Source organism: Bufo bufo, chromosome 2 (assembly GCF_905171765.1).
Source record: "Bufo bufo chromosome 2, aBufBuf1.1, whole genome shotgun sequence".
Lineage (NCBI taxonomy): Eukaryota > Metazoa > Chordata > Amphibia > Anura > Bufonidae > Bufo > Bufo bufo.
Window position 1 is genome coordinate 441,355,189 of NC_053390.1, and position 20,701 is coordinate 441,375,889.

Sequence of the window (20,701 nt, forward strand, 5' to 3'; positions counted from 1 at the left end):
TGCTCTATGGTGTGGAGGACGGGGCTCATTACCCTGCCCCAAATTATCATATTTCTGTATATGGTTAAAGGGATTCTGTCACCACCTATAAGCCCTGTGAGCTAAACATCTGCTCATGTCCAGGTAGCATTCTGATTTCTAAGGTGGCCTTATAAAAGCTATTTGTGGCTTTATTCTGCGGAAAAACAGGTTTTACTAACCTGACAATCATTGAATTAAGGTGCCCAAGCAGGGGAGGTCTGTGGATGCATGGTGCCCGGCTGCACGCATCGCCGTTCGTGCCCAGCGCCGCCTTCTACTCCTCAGTGCTGCCTCTCCCCCTCCTCCCGCTTTGAGATCCCGCGCGTGCGCACAGGCTCAGCCTTATGCGCCGTTGCGGACTGCTGGCATCGGCTTCTTCTTGCACTGTGCACACGCGCCGAGAAGGGGACACTGCTACAGGTTGCTGGAAAGGTTTACTGCGAGTAAACATTTCCGGGATATATTGTTTCACATGCGGGTGTCAGGGAGCCGCTATCTAATAGCGGGAGACTCCCTGAACGTCCGGGAGACTTGAGATCCCTGAGAATTGAAAGTGCCCCCATTAGAGCCAGTATTAATGCCTCCCAGCAATAGTAATGCCCTCATTAGTGCCCTCCATTATTAATATTGCCCCCATTAGTGCCTCCCAATAATATTTATTTCCCCATTAGTGCAGTGCGCCCCAGAACTAATAATTCCCCCATTAGCTTCCCCAGAATTGAAAGTGCCCCCAGTAATATTAATACCCTTAGTAGTGCCCCCAAGTAATAGTAATGCCCACATTAGTGCCCCCCAGATTTACTAATGACCCCTTCTTTTCTCTGTGCAAAAAAAAGATCTCACCTCATCATTTGCTTGCGCCATGGTGAACGCTCGCCGCTTCTTAGCACAAGGGGGGGGGATGGGGGCGGTTGTACCAGAGCCGTTCATGTGGGCCCTTGGGCGATAAAGTCTCAGTGGGCCCCCGTACACAGTGATAACTCTGAGTACAGATAATATAGTAGATATCACCTGCAGTCCTATGTAACAGCACAGATAACACAGTCATGGCTATCTGAGTACAGAAAATGTAGTAGTGTTACCTGCAGTCCTATGTAAAACCACAGATGACACTAGTGCTAATAATGTGTTAGTGTTACCTGCAGTCCTATGTAAAACCACAGATAACACTAGTGCTGATAATGAGGTAGTGTTACCTGCAGTACTATGTAAAACCACAGATAACACTAGTGTAGATCTTGTGGTAGTGTTACCTACGTTCTTAGGTTGGTTTCACACGGGCGTTGCGGAAAAAGATGCGGGTGCGTTGCGGGAACATGAGCGATTTTTCTGCACAAGTGCAAAACATTGTAATGCGTTTTGCACGCGCGTGAGAAAAATCGTGCCTCCCTGTGTCTCTCCCACGGACTCCATGCTAGCGGCGCTGCCTCCTTTTCCATCTTTTTCTTCTTGCTCCGCACAGAACGTCCTGATGCAGCTGCGGCAAGGCATAGGAACACTGTCAGCATGGTGATGGTGACACACAGGGAGAGAGACACACACACAGGGCTGTTTTTACACGAGCGGATGCTGTGCGGGTAATCCGCAGAGTGAAAGACAGCCAAGCCCTGTCCTGGACAGCAGAGACACGGAGCAGTAACATGATTGATAATGCTCTTTGCCTCTCTGTGATCTTTTTACTACAAAATCACGGTGACAACTTTATCTCACTGTGATTTTGTAAGTAAAAAATCAATCATGTTAATGCTCCGTGTCTCTGCTGTCCGGAGCGGGGCTTGGCTCTCATTCACACAGCGGATGTCACGCACGGCATCCGACAGTGTGAAACAGCCCACAGGGAGAGACACAAACACACAAGGACAGACAAATACACACAAGGACACCTACACAGGGACAGACACAAACACAGAGGGACAGACACAAACACACAGGGACAGAGACATGCACACAAGGACAGACACATGCACACAAGGACAGACAAATACACACAAGGACACCTTCACAGGGACAGACACAAACACACAGGGACAGACACAAACACACAGGGACAGAGACATGCACACAGGGACAGACACATGCACACAAGGACAGACAAATACACACAAGGACACCTACACAGGGACAGACACAAACACACAGGGACAGACACAAACACACAGGGACAAAGACATGCACACAGGGACAGACACATGCACACAAGGACAGACAAATACACACAAGGACACCTACACAGGGACAGACACAAACACACAGGGACAGACACAAACACACAGGGACAAAGACATGCACACAGGGACAGACACATGCACACAAGGACAGACAAATACACAGGGACAGACACAAACACACAGGGACAGACACAAACACACAGGGACAGACACAAACACACAGGGACAGACACATGCACACAAGGACAGACACATACATATGGACAGACACTTATGCGATTGTGAGATCGTCAACCAACTTCTATCTAATGTGTGTGGCCACCTTTAGGGGACATTAAAAGGGAACAGGGGAGCACCCAGGAATTTTGTCTAGGGGGGGTCCGAAAGGCAAAAAAATGTGGCACGTGTAGTGCGCTGTGCCAATTCTTTTGCCTGCCCATTTTTTAAAGCCCCCTTTATATTTAAAAATGCTGGGGGGGGGGGGGGCGTAGTGTGTTGCCATTTCTCAAAGCTCCGTAGGAACAGAAAAATTCTGCTGAAATTCTTTTGTTGAGGCCTGTCTCTACACATCATACGGAGAGGGGAGGGTCTGTCCTGGCTGCACTGCCTGCTTATACAACAAGCTACAGCCAGGAAGCTCCTCCGCACTCCTCCCTCCCCAGGTCCTGCTCAAGGCCTGTGGTTCCCCCCCACCATCTGCCACCTGCCCGTGGGCTGCTGCCCCCTTTGGCCTTCCTCACCCAGCTCTGAATCCTCCTTCTGCAAATGGCAGGGGGAGTAGCCGGAGCATCTCCTCTCCTACATAGCGCCACATACCTCTTACATCCAGTGATGTCCCCTTTGTTGTAGACGTTCTCTTTCTTTATCTTCTCCATTCAGACCAGACCGCCATGATGATTTTTCAGCCATCTCCCGTCTCTGCAGAGATTGACAAACAGACATTAGTTTCCCACATTTCCATCATTTTCACATCTTTTGAGCACCCTTTCCTGCCACCCCCAATACTATACTGCAGAGAAAGTCCACCTGTATATACTACTACCACACAGATAGTGCCCCCTTCAACAATATTTGGCACACAGTGCTCTAAAGAATAACTGCTCCCAGACACTAATAGTATAAAGATAATGTCCCCAAAAAATTATTGTGCTAAGCTGATACTGTGGCAGGGTGCCCCCCAAAGTAACAGTGCTCCCCAAAATCCCACCAATAGAAATAATTCTCTGCCAGAGCACACTTAGTAGTAATAGCACACTTAGTAGTAATAATGCCCCTATAGTGCCTATACTAGTAACTTTGTTCCTCATAGCCCCCCAGTGGTAGTAAAGCTTCACATAATACCTCCTAGTAGTAATAATTCTCCCTATAATATGACAGTTCATGAAATACCCCCGCTTAGTTCCCGCAACTTGAGCTAATGTCCCCATAATGTATGCCAGTATAAAATACCCCTATATAGTGCCCCAGTAAATGCCCTCATAGTGCTTGTCTCCCCCTTCCCCATAGTGTCCCCCATAATATGCCAGTAAAAAATGCCCCTTCTAAGTGCCACCATCTGCCCCAATAGTGCTCCACTCCCCCATAGTGTCACAACCAGACAGCTGAGAAGCTCTGACAGGAGCCTTCCAGATCCTCCTCCTTGAGTTTCTTTGTTTTGGTTTCAGTTCCTCATCTCGTTAGTCTATCTCAGCTGTCATGCAGTTGGACTGATTGCTTCCCTTTAAGTTCCTCCCCATAATGCAGTAGTGTGCGGCTTATACAACTTCCTGGAGTGTGTGTGCATGCTGTTCCTATTTCCCAGTCCTCTGCAAGATAAGTGCTGTTCCTTTATTTGTGATTTTCTGTCTGCTGGATTTCAGGAGACCCTGACTCCCTCCGTGTCTAGTGTAGGGAGCCGGTGGTCGTGTCCCCTCACTATTGTAGGGTCTTCAGGTATTAGATAGCCGAGGTACGTGGATATGCGCCCATCCACCTTTGGGGTGTTCGCATAGGCTGAGCAGTCAGGGAGAGTGGCAGGTCTCATGCAGGGGTCTCCCTTTTGTTCCTTAGTTGTGGATCCAGTGAGTCATTGAATATATTGCATTGTCTTGTTTCCTGTACACCATCCGTGACACATAGTGCCCCCAAATAGTGCCGCTCTCCCCTATAGTGCCTCCCATAATGTGCCAGTAAAAATGCCCCCTTAGTGCCACCAGATGCCATAACGCACCCCATAATGTGCCAATAAGAAAAAAAGGCCCCTTTAGAGCCCACACTTCCCCATAGTGCCCCCAAATAATGCCCCTATAGTGCCACCAGATGCCCCAAAGTGCAGTTTTCCCCTATAGTGCCCCCCATAATGTGTCAATAAAAAAAAAGCCCCTTTAGAGCCCCCAGATGCCCCCATAGTGCTCCTCTCCCCCCATGGTGCCACCCATAATGTGCCAGTAAGAAATGCCCCCATAGTGCCCCCCCCCCCCCCAAAAAAAAATGGGGCTGTAAGAATTGTCAGATGTCCCCATAGTGCCAGCTCCCCCCCTCCAAAAAAAGAAAACACTGATACTTACCTCCATCAGCAGCGATGTGAAGCAGGCCTCTTCCGGCCTGTGTCCCTGCTGTGTGCTGCCCGGCTCAGGCGGCGCGATGATAATGACATCATCGCGCAGCCTGAGGTGGCCTCTGATAGGCTGAACAGGAGAGGGAGACGCCGCTCCCTCCCCTGCCCTGCCGCAGCACAGCCATCTGTATCGCTGTCCTGAGGACGGCGATACAGATGACTATGGAGATGAGCGCTTCCACAATGGAAGCGCTTATCTCCTACTGCCTTCCCCACCGCTACCGCAATTACATCCAGGGCCGCGCCGCCTGTGGTGATCGGCGGTGCGGCCCTGAGGGGTAAAAAAATATTGGCTGGTTCTAGGGGGGGTCAAGTCTTAGTGGACTCCTAGCCCCATTCAGGGGTCTCTCTGAGATGCCTCATTGCGTCAGCAGAGGATACAGAACTAGGATTGTTATCTTTCCCAACAACAATTACTGGCCAAGTTTATGTGTCAAGAGGTCGTGTGGATTTGGGGGGTTGCTTAGCATGGGGTGTTATTTGATACCAATTGTTTGATCTTTTTAATTTTTTTATAAAGCTAATTTTTTTCTGTCATTTTTAATATAAAATGCTGCCAAAAATCATACATCGGCTCCAAGTATGAACAGGTGCAATAAATGAACTCTTATGTAAAAGAGTTATTCTACCATTGTATCAGATACGAAAATGACTGGATAATCAGAGGGCGGCGTTTTTTGTTATATAGAAGTATATCAATACATATCCATGATATATAAGGATGTAATTGAACTTGTACTATGTTTTACTGAAAATACCCTATTATAACTTTTGTAGTGCCTGACGAAGGCCAGTGTCGCCGCCAGTTCTGTGAAAAGGTCTGTTAGACGTTCTTCTCTACCTCTTGCATGAGGTTCTTTGTTTTGGTTTCACTTTGTCATCTCCTTTCCTTCTCCCAGCTGTCACCTATTTACACTAATTGTCTCCCTTTATATTCCCTCCCATACTGCCTCACTTTGCAGTTTATGCTTCTTCCTGGATGAGTTGTTCACTGCTGGAGGCTGCTACTGCTGATTCCTCAGATAAGTCCTTTTCCTTTATTTGTGTTTCCTTGCTGGCTTGATTCTAGGTGACCCTGACTCCGTCCGTATTAAGTGCAGGGAGCCGGTGGTCGTGTCCCCTCACTATTATAGGGTTTTCAGGTGTCACACAGTATAAGGTACGTGGGCATGCAATCGTCTACCATAAAGACCTTTGAATAGGCATAGCAGTCAGGGAGAGCTCTAGGGGTTTTTAGGGCTCACCCATATGCTCCTTAGTTTGTGATCAAGCCAGTCGGATGTTTATTTATAAGTTCCAGCTTTCTGCAACACCATCCGTGACAGCCAGACACGGCCGAAAACGTTCGCACATTTACGCCGCATTCTATTGCAAATAAAATCTATGAAAGAAACCTTCTGCTGTGATTTATGATTTTGATGTCCAGAAGAGAGACATCACCGCTGAAGCCAGTGTTTGGCTACAGTAGAGCAAAAGACCCTCACCCAGGAGGAAGAAAACTACCTACAGACCGGAAGATGAACACATGGCAGCCAGTGTGCAGGACCAGGGCGGTGGGCAGCAGGTAAGTATGAATCTTTCCATAGCAGAGGCAAGCTGTGGGCACTTGTGAAAAGTTATTTATTTACAGACAATCCCTTTAACCCAATGGAAAATTGAAAGTACGGTAAATTGGCTCCTACTAGAGATGCAGCTTTTTACACAGACATGGGACATTTCCCTGGTGTCTATCCCTACCGGGGAAAAAGTCTAGTGCTGAATTACTGTAGTTCTCCCCCGGAATTCAACGGTAATCACATCCTCAGGAAATAAATATATGCATCTACTGGCAGCCATGAACTGGTGGGTTCATTCAAGTCTTAGTGGACTCCTAGCTGTCACGGAACCATGAACCAGACGTACAACAAGAGATAAGTGAAAATAAGAAGGCTTTATTGAAAATAAAGCTGTAAAGCAAAAGTCCAAACGGATGGTGAAACCGAGCAGAGTCTTTGCGAAGCCAGAGGTCAGGAACCAGAAGGGTAGTCAGACGAAGCCAGGATCAGGAACCAGCAGGGTAGTCAGACGAAGCCAGGATCAGGAACCAGCAGGGTAGTCAGACGAAGCCAGGATCAGGAACCAGCAGGGTAGTCAGACGAAGCCAGGATCAGGAACCAGAAGGGTAGTCAGACGAAGCCAGGATCAGGAACCAGAAGCAGCAGCAGTCTTAGAAGCATGTGAACACAAGAGGACCAAGCAAGGAACTGAAGCCACAGACCTCCTATATATATGAGCTAGGCATCCAGCTCCTCCCAGGGGAAGGAGGAGCCGCAGGGTGGAAGGCTACAAGAAACCCAGAAACCAAGATGGCCGCCAGCACATGTCAAACGAAGGAGAGCAGCAAGCAGGTAAGACCATGACAGTACCTCCCCCTCAAGGGCCCCTCCTCCGCGGAGCACAAAACGGTTTCTGAGGGAAGCGTGCGTGGAAGGCTCGGAGCAAGGCAGGAGCATGGACATCTGCGGAGGGAACCCAGGAACGCTCCTCTGGACCATAACCACGCCAATGGACCAAAAACTGCAACCGACCGCGGACCAGGCGTGAGTCCAGGATATTGCTCACCTCATATTCCTCACGATTGCCCACTTGGACCGGACGAGGCCGAGGAAGTGAAACGATTACACACCAGTGGCTTCAACAGGGAGACATGAAACACGTTGGAGATCTGCATGCCAGGAGGAAGCGCAAGGGCATAGGCTACCGGGTTTACCCTGCGAAGCACTCGGAAGGGACCAACAAAGCGAGGCGCCAGCTTGGGAGTGGGCACTCGAAGGTTGAGGTTGCGGGTGGACAACCATACACGGTCTCCGACCTGGTAGGAAGGAGCAGGCGCTCGTCTGCGATCAGCCTGGAGTCTCTGGCGCTGCGCAGAGACCTCAAGGGACTTCTGGATCTGTACCCAAGAAGCACGTAGGACGGAAAGGTGATCCTCCACAGCCGGAATATCCTGGGGAGAGAATACCTCCGGTAACACGGCAGGTTGGAACCCATAATTGGCCATGAAGGGAGACGTCCCAGAGGAAGAGTTCACCGCCGTGTTCCTGGCAAACTCAGCCCAAGGCAGGAGGTCAACCCAATTGTCTTGGTGATCGGAGACATAGCAACGAAGGAATTGCTCCAAGGCCTGATTGGATCGTTCTGCGGCCCCATTGGACTGAGGGTGGTAGGCCGAGGAGAAGGAGAGATGAATCCCCAACTGGGAGCAAAAGGCGCGCCAGAACCTGGACACAAACTGACTCCCCCGATCCGACACAATCTCCTTAGGCAAACCGTGCAACCGGAAGACCTCCCTGGCAAAAATCGTGGCCAACTCTTGTGCAGAGGGTAACTTCTTGAGAGGAACACAGTGGCACATTTGGAAAACCGATCCACAATCATGAGAATGACCGTATGGCCTCGGGATGCAGGGAGGTCCACAATGAAATCCATCCCCAGGTGTGACCATGGACGCTCCCCGGTGGCTATGGGTTGCAGAAGGCCCAACGGAAGGTGCCGAGGGGACTTACTCTGGGCACAAACGGAGCATGCCGCTACATATGCGGCGATGTCGGAACGTAGGGAAGGCCACCAGAACAGACGTGAAACAGCCCAGGACAGCTGATTCTTTCCAGGATGCCCCGCGGTCTTGGAGTTATGGTAGGTTCGCAACAACCGAGTGCGCAACTCCTCAGGCACAAAACATCTGCCGTTGGGTCTCCCAGAGGGAGCACCAGATTGAGCCGCCAAAATCTGCTCACCCAGGGGAGAGGTCAGGCTGGTGCGAATGGCGGCCAGGATCTGATTCGGAGGTATGACCGAAGTCGGAATCGACTCCTCCCTGGACAGCTCGGAGTACTGCCGTGATAAGGCATCCGCCCTGATGTTCTTGGAACCGGGTAGGTAGGAGACCACGTAATTAAAACGTGACAAGAACAGAGCCCATCTGGCCTGACGTGGTGTCACTCTCTTGGCCTCAGAAAGGTAGGTCAGATTCTTGTGGTCCGTCAGGATGAGAACCGGAACCACCGAACCCTCGAGCAAGTGCCTCCATTCTTTAAGGGCCTGCACGATGGCCAATAACTCCCTGTCACCAATCTGATAGTTGCACTCCGCGGAAGACAGTTTCCGGGAGTAAAACCCACAAGGAAGCAGAGGACCCTCTGGTGTTCTACGCTGAGACAGAAGGGCGCCTACTCCCGTCTCAGACGCGTCCACCTCGAGGACAAAGGGCAACCCAGGGTTGGGATGCGACAGAATCGGAGCCGACACAAAGGCGGACTTTAGGGCCTCAAAAGCTCGGATGGCCTCGAGCGGCCAGACCTGGGAATTACTGCCCTTCCTGGTCAGATCTGTGAGAGGCTTGGCCAGCATGGAAAAGTCCCTGATGAACTTCCGATAATAATTGGCGAAGCCCAAAAAGCGCTGCAGGGAACGAAGACCACTGGGCTGGGGCCACTGTAAGACAGCCGAAACCTTCTCAGGATCCATGGAGAACCCCTCAGCGGAAATGATGTAACCTAAGAAGGTTACCTGGGATCGGTGAAATTCGCATTTCTCAAGCTTACCGAACAGCTTGTTCTCTCGTAACCGTTGCAACACTCGTCTGACATCCAGAATGTGGGCCTCCATGGATTCAGAATATACCAAGATGTCATCCAAATAGACTACCACACACTGCTGCAACAGGTCACGGAAAACATCGTTGATGAATTCCTGAAAGACTGCGGGCGCATTGCACAACCCAAAGGGCATAACCAAGGATTCGAAATGACCGGTCCTGGTGTTAAACGCGGTCTTCCACTCATCGCCCGCCTTGATCCTTACCAGGTTATATGCCGCCCTCAGGTCGAGTTTGGTAAAGACCGTGGCCCCTTTAAGGCGATCGAACAGCTCGGAAATCAAGGGTATCGGGTAAGCGTTCTTGATCGTGATGCGATTGAGACCCCTGTAATCGATGCAAGGCCTCAACTCACCGCCCTTCTTTTTCACAAAGAAAAATCCAGCCCCTGCCGGGGACGAAGATTTGCGAATGTGTCCGCGTGAAAGCGCCTCCCTCACGTACTCCTCCATGGCCTCATTCTCCGCTACCGACAGTGGATAGACTTTGCCACGAGGAGGAACGGCACCAGATTGTAACTCTATGGCACAATCATATGGGCGGTGCGGAGGTAGGGCAACCGCGCGCACCTTATCGAATACATCCCGGTACTCCTCATATTCAGGAGGCAACAGAGAGTCCGAGGAAGTACACAGCAACTTGACAGACCCATGGATGCAACTAGCCCCACACTGCGGTGACCACGAGAGGATCTCGACCGATCTCCATTCGAAAGTCGGATTATGCTTCTGGAGCCAGGGGTACCCCAAGACCACCGAGTAGTGTGGAGACTAAATAACCTGGAGGCAGACCGACTCTCTGTGAACGGCACCAATGGCTATCCCCACTGGAAGGGTCTCATGAGTCACGTGTGGCGGCAGAAGGGGTCTGCCGTCTATCGCCTCAAGAGCCAGTGGGGAACCTCGAGCCTGCAGAGGAATGGAATTGGCGGCAGCGAACACACTATCAATGAACAAACCACCAGCACCAGAGTCCACCAACGCCTGGGTCGTCACCGAGCCCCCGACCCAGGAGAGGACAACAGTGATCAGTGGTTTGTCAACACGGGAAACCGGGGACGAGGAGACTCCACCCAAGATCTGCCCCCGACAGGATCTCAGGGTACGAGCGTTTCCCGGACGGTTCGGACATGCCAACCGAAAATGCCCACCGAGACCACAGTACATGCATCGGCCCTCACGTCTCCGGAGTGCCCTCTCCCCCTCGGACAGGCGAGCAAACCCCAGCTGCATGGGTTCACCCCCAGACAAGTCATCCCCAGGAGGCGTGGGAGGAGAGGGAAGCACGGGTGGGACAGCAAACGTAGGCACCAATCTGTTAGAAGACCTCCGCAGGTTCTCCTTAAAAGAAGGTCTCTCCCTGAGTCTGGTGTCAATCAAAATCAGGAAAGAAATAAGAGACTCGAGCTCAACTGGTAGGTCCTTAGCTGCAACCTCATCCTTCAAGGCATCCGAGAGACCATGAGAGAAAGCAGCGACCAGAGCCTCATTATTCCAGCCCACCTCTGCTGCCAGGGTACGAAACTCAATGGCGTATTCAGCTACGGATCGTGAACCCTGTCTGATGGACATAAGGAGCTTCGCAGCAGAGGCAGCACGAGCCGGCACATCGAATACCTTCCGAAGAGAAGCAACAAAACCGGAAAACTCGGCAACCACCGGATTGTTGTTCTCCCATAAAGGGCTGGCCCAGGCCAAGGCCTTGTCCGAGAGCAGCGAGATCAAGAAGCCCACCTTTGATCTCTCAGTAGGAAAGGCATGTGGCAGCAACTCGAAATAAATGCCCACCTGGTTAAGGAAACCTCGGCACTGAGTTGGCTCTCCCCCAAAGCGCTGTGGAAGAGGGGCAGAACCGGTCATACCCCGAAACACCGCAGGCGCAACAACAGGTGACGGGGTAGACTCTGGCGCAACAACCGGAGCGGCAGTAGGAGCGAGCCCAGGAGCGACAACCGACCCATCGGCAACGGGAGCGAAATGAGCCGTGCGTTTAAGCAGGGTTTGCAACGCCACAGCGAACCGACCCAACAGGTGATCCTGCTGATCAAGTCTGGCAACCAGCGTGGGTAGCGAGGATGGCCCTGTACCGTCAGAATTCATGGCTTGGTCCTAATGTCACGGAACCATGAACCAGACGTACAACAAGAGATAAGTGAAAATAAGAAGGCTTTATTGAAAATAAAGCTGTAAAGCAAAAGTCCAAACGGATGGTGAAACCGAGCAGAGTCTTTGCGAAACCAGAGGTCAGGAACCAGAAGGGTAGTCAGACGAAGCCAGGATCAGGAACCAGCAGGGTAGTCAGACGAAGCCAGGATCAGGAACCAGCAGGGTAGTCAGACGAAGCCAGGATCAGGAACCAGCAGGGTAGTCAGACGAAGCCAGGATCAGGAACCAGAAGGGTAGTCAGACGAAGCCAGGATCAGGAACCAGAAGCAGCAGCATTCTTAGAAGCATGTGAACACAAGAGGACCAAGCAAGGAACTGAAGCCACAGACCTCCTATATATATGAGCTAGGCATCCAGCTCCTCCCAGGGGAAGGAGGAGCCGCAGGGTGGAAGGCTACAAGAAACCCAGAAACCAAGATGGCCGCCAGCACATGTCAAACGAAGGAGAGCAGAAAGCAGGTAAGACCATGACACTAGCCCCATTCAGGGGTCTGTCTGAGATGCCTCATTGCGTCAGCAGAGGATACAGAACTAGGATTGTTATCTTTCCCACCAACAATTACTGGCCAAGTTTATGTGTCAAGAGGTCGTGTGGATTTGGGGGGTTGCTTAGCATGGGGTGTTCTTTGACACTAATGGTTTGATCTTTTTTATTTTTTTATAAAGCTAATTTTTTTCTGTCATTTTTAATATAAAATGCTGCCAAAAATCATACATCGGCTCCAAATATTGTGAGGCAGTGACAGGCCTCACGGCTGCTAGGGGAGAGCTATGGCAGGAGTTTCCATTTCTTCGCTGTCAATCAGCAGGTCAGAGGCCGCACCAGGTGGAACAATCAGTCTGGGATAAGAGCCCAGTCAAGACTGTTAGGAGGAGGTGTAACGGTCGCGTAAACACACATACAGGGGGGAGGGAAGTGACCACTGCGCTCCACCCTTACCCCTGGCCCTGCCTACTTGCCTCGCGAGTCCTAATGACAGGGGACAACTGGACGGCAATCCCTAACTTGGAATAAGTGCAGGGATGACAGACAGACAAACAACAGGATGTGAACGGACCGAGTCAATACCAGTAAAACTACAAAGTACAAATGGAGCAAGCAGAGAATTGTCAGGAGAAGCCGGGGTCATAAATACCAGGAGAGACGTGAAGTACCAAAGGAGTCAGCAGAGGAACGTCAGGAGGAGGCCGGGGTCAGAATACCAGGATAGCAGCAAAGTACACAAGGAGCAGGCAGAGGATCGTCAGGAATTCAGCAGGAGGTAAGTACGCCAGGAAAGACCAAATCACAGGTGGAACCTAAATTAACAGGCAACCTGTGGCCAGCAGGCTGCCTGTATTTATAGTGGGGAGTGAGGGTCATGTGACGTGGCCAGCGTCATATGACCGACAGACCAACCAGTCGAGCACCGAGTGATCAGCTCGGCGCTCAAGGCAGACTAGGAGCAGGGAGCCCCCCAGCTAGTAAAGCCGCCCTGGGAATGAGGTCAAACACAGATCCTCATTCCCAAAGCTAAGAAACAGGTCTGCGGGTAATGGGGGACCGAGAGCACCTTCGGAACCCCGTTACAGTACCCCCCCCCCCCCCCTTTTACGAGGGGCCACCGGACCCAAGACTTCAGGCGATGGCTTTTCAGGGTGTTCTAAATGAAATTTTCGAACAAGTCTAGGAGCATGAACCTCCCTGGCAGGTACCCAAGATCTCTCTTCAGGTCCATACCCCTTCCAGTGAATTAGGTACTGCAAGGAATTACGCACCTTACTGACATCCACTATTTTAGACACCACATACTCGACAGCATCATTAACAAGAACCGGCGGAGGCGAGACTTTTGATGGTACTACCGGTTCAAAATATTTTTTAAGTAGAGACTTATGGAACACATTATGAATGTGGAATGACTCGGGCAGCTCCAACCTAAAAGATACCGGGTTAATCACCTCCGTGATCTTATATGGTCCAATAAAACGAGGAGCAAACTTTTTAGAATCTACCTTAAGAGAGAGATTCTTGGAGGACAACCATACCTTATCCCCAACCTGAAAATTTACCCCCCTTGAACGTCTCCTATCGGCCTTAAGTTTCTGAGAACTTTGAGCCTTTTCTAAGTCCGATTGAACCCGGGTCTATCCGCATCAGGGTTAGAGGAGGAGACGGATGACCCAGAATGAAAACGGGGATGGAAACCATGGTTACAAAAGAAAGGTGAAACCCCAGCAGAAGAATTGACACGGTTATTCAAAGCAAATTCAGCCAATGGAAGAAATTTCACCCATAATTGCTGGTCATCAGCAACATACAACCTCAAGAATTGTTCGACAGACTGATTAAGGCGTTCAGTCTGCCCATTACTCTCAGGGTGGTAGGCAGAGGAAAAAGACAATGAAATTTTACATTTTTGACAGAAGGCCCTCCAGAATTTGGACATAAACTGCACACCCCTGTCAGAAACAATATTTTCCGGGATACCATGCAATCGAACAATTTCTTTCACAAAAATAGACGCCAGGGTTTTGGCATTCGGGAGTTTAGACAGGGGAATGAAATGGACCATCTTGCTAAACCTATCGACCACTACCCAAACTACAGTCTTACCCTCCGCCGGCGGTAGGTCAGTTATAAAGTCCATCGAGATATGGGACCAGGGTCTACTGGGAATGGGTAGGGGTCGTAGGTTACCAGCAGGGCGAGTCCTAGGTGTCTTGGATCTGGCACAAACCTCACAGGCTGACACATAGGACTTGACATCCCTAGTTAGAGTGGGCCACCAATAAGATCTAGAAACCAGATCCTTAGTGCCCTCAACACCCGGATGTCCACAAAAGGCAGAATCGTGACACTCACCCAACAGCTGGAGACAAAATTGTACGGGAACAAACAACTTATCTGTTGGGGTGGATACCGGTGCCAGATGTTGTTCAGACCTAATGCGAGCCGAGATATCCTGGGTAAGAGCTGCTAAGAAGATTTTTGCTGGTAGGATGGATTCAGGTGGTACCTCAGTAGGTTGAAAAGCCTGGAAGCTCCAAGATAATGCGTCCGCCTTCACATTTTTACTTCCCGGCCTGAACGTAATGGAAAAATCAAAACGAGTAAAAAACAGAGCCCATCTGGCTTGACGGGGATTCAACCTCTTAGCAGACTCGAGAAACATAAGGTTTTTATGGTCAGTGACAACAGTTACACAATGCCTTGCCCCCTCCAGAAAATGCCTCCACTCCTCAAAAGCCCATTTAATGGCCAGCAGCTCCCTATTCCCTATGTCGTAGTTTCTCTCCGTGGGAGAGAATTTCCTGGAGAAGAAGGCACATGGTCTCAGGTTAGTGAGGCTAGCAGGACCTTGTGAAAGGACTGCTCCTGCGCCGCCCTCGGACGCATCCACCTCCACAATAAAAGGTTTCTCCTGATCAGGCTGGATCAGAATGGGAGCGCTACTGAATGCCTTTTTTAATTTTTCAAATGAAGAAATGGCCTCACTAGACCAATTCTCCAAATCCGCCCCTTTCTTAGTAAGGTCGGTCAACGGTTTAGCAATTACGGAAAAATTCATAATATATTTACGATAGTAATTGGTGAAACCTAAGAACCGTTGTAAGGCCTTTAAGGATGAAGGTCTTACCCATTCCTTAATTGCTAGTACCTTACCAGGATCCATCTTGAAGGCGTGAGGAGTCAGAACATGCCCTAGAAACAGAATCTCCTGTACACCAAAGACACATTTCTCTTGCTTAGCGGATAGCTGATTCTCCCTCAACACCTCTAATACCGGTACTTGTTTAACATGAGACACATGGGATTCGAAGTCAGGAGAGAATATCAAAATATCGTCAAGATAGACAATAACAAATTTACCTAAGAACTCCCTAAGAATGTCATTCATGAAGTTTTGGAACACAGCTGGGGCATTGCTGAGTCCAAAAGGCATCACCTGATATTCAAAGTGTCCTACAGGGGTATTGAACGCCGTCTTCCATTCGTCTCCCTCCTTGATTCGGATTAGATTGTATGCCCCTTTCAGGTCAATTTTGGAAAACCAGGTTGCCCCCAGAACCTGGTTAAATAAATCCGGAATCAATGGGAGGGAGTATCTATTCTGGACAGTGATTTTATTTAATCTCCGGTAATCGATACATGGCCTAAGACCATCATCTTTTTTCTTAAAGGGTTTCTACCACTTCGTTTCACAGAATTAGCTTTCAGACACTAGCGATCCGCTAGTGTCTGCTCTACCAAACAATCCTAATATAATAGCTTTTGGGGCAGCCGTTTCGCAAAAAAAAGAACTTATATTGATATGCAAATGAGCCTCTAGGTGCTATGGGGGCGTCATTAGCACCTAGAGGCTCGGTCTACCTTCACAAACTGCCGCCGCCCAGCGCGTCCCTCCAGCCCGCCCATCTCCTCCGGAATGCGATCCTCCCTGTGAGCGTATGTATTTGGCGCATGCGCAGTGAATGTCTGACCGCTTCCCTGCTCAGACATCTCCACTGCGCCGATGACGTCATAGTGCTCCGAGGAACAGGCGCAGTGGAGATGTCTGTGCAGAAAGCAGTCAGACATTCACTGCGCATGCGCCGAATACATACGCTCACAGGGAGGATCGCATTCCGGAGGAGATGGGCGGGCTGGAGGGACGCGCTGGGCGGCAGCAGTTTGTGAAGGTAGACCGAGCCTCTAGGTGCTAATGACGCCCCCATAGCACCTAGAGGCTCATTAGCATATCAATATAAGTTCTTATTTTTTGCGAAACGGCTGCCCCAAAAGCCATTATATTAGGATTGTTTGTTAGAGCAGACACTAGCAGATCGCTAGTGTCTGAAAGCTAATTATGTGAAAACGAAGTGGTAGAAACCCTTTAACGAAGAAAAATCCCGCCCCCATAGGAGAGACAGAAGGTCTAATATGCCCTTTACCAAGGCTCTCCTTAATATAATCTTCCATGGCCTTGAGTTCGGGCATAGAAAGATTATAAATTCGTCCCTTAGGAAACTTGGCCCCCTCTACTAGCTCTATGGTACAATCATAAGGTCTATGGGGGGGTAGAACCTCTGGGGTTGGTGATCAGAATACATCAGAATATTCTCTAACAACAGAGGGTAAAGTATCAGACTTTACTGAGACCCCAGCCTGTACCACGGACAAGCACGAGTCACACTTAGGCCCCCATCTCACCAACTCCCCATTGGACCAATCTATAGTGGGGTTATGTAGTCGGAGCCAAGGCAACCCTAGTACCACCTCAGCCGGTAGGTTCTCCAGGACTAAAAGCGAACATCTCTCTGAGTGGCACACACCCACGGTTAGAGAAATCTCCTAGGTACATAAGCTCACCTTACCACCAATAAGAGGAGTAGCATCAATAGCCATGACATGGATAGGAGTTGGTAAGGCAAACATAGGAATACCCAATCTTACAGCATACTCAGAGTCAATAAAGCTAGCCGCTGAGCCAGAATCAATGAAGGCCTTACCCGGCCATTTATCTACTCCCAGAGAAATCGTAATGGGTACCGAAAGCTTACATTTAGAAAATTCAGGGTGTACCTGGTCTTTAGGTTGCCTTGCCTTAGGAGACTTGACAGAGAGGACCTTCTTAGGACACTGGTTGATCCAATGGTCAGGATCTCCACAGTAAAAGCATTCTCCACATCTGCGGCGAAGATTCCCTCGGGTCATGCCAACCTGCATGGGTTCCTCGGTGGAGACCTCAGCATTGTCTCTGGAATAGGCCTCTGGCTGGACCACCATCTGGGAAGAGAACTGTTGTTCCTGTCGTCTCTCTCTAACCCGTCGGTCAAGTCGGACAACAAGGGTCATCATCTCCTCTAAGGTCTCTGGAAGTTGATAACTGACCAGAAGATCCTTTAATTTATCAGACAGACCTGACCTGAACTGACTCTTCAGGGCTGGTTCGTTCCATCCTGAGGGGACACACCACCTTCTTAATTGGGTGCAATAATCCTCCGCTGGTAGATTGCCCTGAACCAGTGCCTTTAGAGCCGTCTCGGCTACTAGAGCCCTGTCCGGTTCATCATAGAGGGTACCCAGGGCCTGAAAGAACCCCTCCACAGAAGATAAACAACTGGCGCCAGTAGGTAAAGAGAACGCCCAGTCCTGGGGATCACCCTGTAATCGGGAAATGATAATGCCCACGCGTTGACTCTCGGGGCCAGAGGACACGGGGCGCAAACAGAAGTACAGTTTGCAATTCTCCTTAAAAGAAAGAAACTTCTTCCGGTCTCCAGAAAAGGGTTCTGGGAGCTTAATCTGGGGCTCAAAATGCGGACTGGAGGCCTTAGGAGTGGAAGAACCTTGCCCTAACTCAAAAGAACTGAGTTTTTCCCCTAACTCCTGCACCATCTGCGTCAGATTAGAGACATGGTCAGTCAGGGTCACCAGAGGATTCATTATACAGTGGTTATTGGGCCTGTTAATCTGTAACGGTCGCGTACACACACACACAGGGGGGAGGGAAGTGACCACTGCGCTCCACCCTTACCCCTGGCCCTGCCTACTTGCCTCGCGAGTCCTAATGACAGGGGACAACTGGACGGCAATCCCTAACTTGGAATAAGTGCAGGGATGACAGACAGACAAACAACAGGACGTGAACGGACCGAGTCAATACCAGGAAAGCTACAAAGTACAAATGGAGCAAGCAGAGAATTGTCAGGAGAAGCCGGGGTCATAAATACCAGGAGAGACGTGAAGTACCAAAGGAGTCAGCAGAGGAATGTCAGGAGGAGGCCGGGGTCAGAATACCAGGAGAGCAGCAAAGTACACAAGGAGCAGGCAGAGGATCGTCAGGAATTCAGCAGGAGGTAAGTACGCCAGGAAAGACCAAATCACAGGTGGAACCTAAATTAACAGGCAACCTGTGGCCAGCAGGCTGCCTGTATTTCTAGTGGGGAGTGAGGGTCATGTGACGTGGCCAGCGTGACATGACCGACAGACCAACCAGTCGAGCACCGAGTGATCAGCTCGGCGCTCAAGGCAGACTTAGGAGCAGGGAGCCACCCAGCTAGTAAAGCTGCCCTGGTAACGAGGTAAAACACAGATCCTCGTTCCCAAAGCTAAGCAGCAGGTCTGCGGCTAATGGGGGACCGAGTGTACCTTCGGAACCCCGTTACAGATACACTTAAATTAGTACAGAACATTGGTAGGAAGGAGGGACGGGAACAGAAGCGGGGATAGGTAGGTATGGGACTAGTTGGGAGGGAGTGGGAAAGGAACAGGTTTATGTCATTTTGTCTAGACACTGTAGCATCCACATAACCAGCCTTGAGAAATCAGAAGCCTCATAACTTGCCTGAAGCTTCATAAAAGAAGAGAGGGGGAAAGAAAAGCAAATCATCCCAACAGGAGCACTCAGTTAGGTATTCTCACCAGGAAAGAGAGCTGTGTATGTAAATATAAAAAGATGGCAATAGGAGAAACGGAACATGACAAGTATAAAAGCATAATGAAGATCCCACTTAGCAGTTAGCTCTCGGATAGTCCTGCGTCCACGGCCCCCATATCTTCTGGAACCTGTGATAGGATCTGTTCAGTCTGCTAGACATTTCCTCAAATTGGCATATTTGGTTGGTTTTATCGATCCATTGCTGCAAGGAGGGAGGATCTTCCTGTCTCCAATGTAACAGAAAGATTTAGCTGATGCCAGCAGATGGGTCAGCAAGCTCGCGTAGGAGGGTGAAAAGGTAGATGTACGTTTAGCAAGGATGATCATGTCTAACGATAAAGTGATGTCCGAGGCACATACTTTTCTTACTACTGTTTCAACCCCCTGCCAGTAGGGATGAACTTGTGGGCAGTTCCACCAGATGTGGTGGAGGGAACCAGGTGACCTACCGCATCTCCATCAGGAGTCATTGTCCATCCATCAGATGATGATTAAATAGCCATTCTGGTGTATGATACCATTTAGTTAATAAATTTATAGTGGTTCTCTTGTAGATGGACGCAGGTAGAGAAGCTGTGGGAGGAACTCAATATTAGGGTGACCGCTTCCGAGAGTGTGATCTACAATTCCCTATCCCATGTCTCAAGGTATCCTGGTTTGAAGACAGAGGCATCAGGGCCGAACTTGGTGTATAAGTATGATATTTTCCTAGTTACTGCAGTTTTAGCTAAGAGGATAGTTTAAAAAATGACCCAATTTTAGAAACCACACCCCTCACAAAATTGCAATTTTTACACAGATATGCCATTTCAGTGCCCAATATGTTATGACCATTATGTGCCAGTGTGAAAAGTCTGCCCTCTTACTATTATGCCGTGCTTCCTAGTTATATAAACACCTTACATGTGGCCCTAGTCTTTTGCTTGGACATACAGCAGCGCTCAGGAGTAAAAGAGCACCATGTGGATTTGAGGCCGAATGTGGTGGTTTACGCATCGTGTGCTGACAATTGTAGAGACTCTGGGATGACATAATAAATAGAACCACCGAGAAGTGACCCTATATCGGAAACTACACCCCTCAAGGTATTTATTAAGGAGTGGAGTGAGCATATTGATATCACAGATATTTTGCAGAAATGAATGGCCAGTGGACCGTGCAAAGTGAAAATTTTAATTTTGCCACACATATGGCATTTCAGTGCCATCTGAGACTCACACGACACCGTTTGTTAGCTGGGTACTGCTGGGTATTGAAATGCCATAAATTTGTATGTTAACTGCTGTTTGGTTACACTCAGGGTTCAGAAGAGAAATATCACCTTATGGCTTTTGCAGCAGATATTTTGATGGACTGGTTTACGGGCGCCATGTTGCTATTGAACAGCCTTTGGGTACCAGTACTGCTATTTTCTGACAACCATACATTTTATTTTTCCCTCAACTGTGCTGCATGAGGACTTATTTTTTGCGGGATTAGCTGACATTATCATTATTACTATTTTGGGATACATACGACTTTTTGATCACCTCTTATTTAGCTTTTTGGGAAGCAGGATAAAAAAAGGTGGCAACTCTGCCATTGCATTTTGGGTTTTGTTATTGTGGCATACACTGTGCGGGAAAAATTACACATTATCTTTATTCTGCTGGTCAGTGATTACAGAGATACCAACTTTATATAGTTTTTTTTATGTTTTACCACTTTTACAC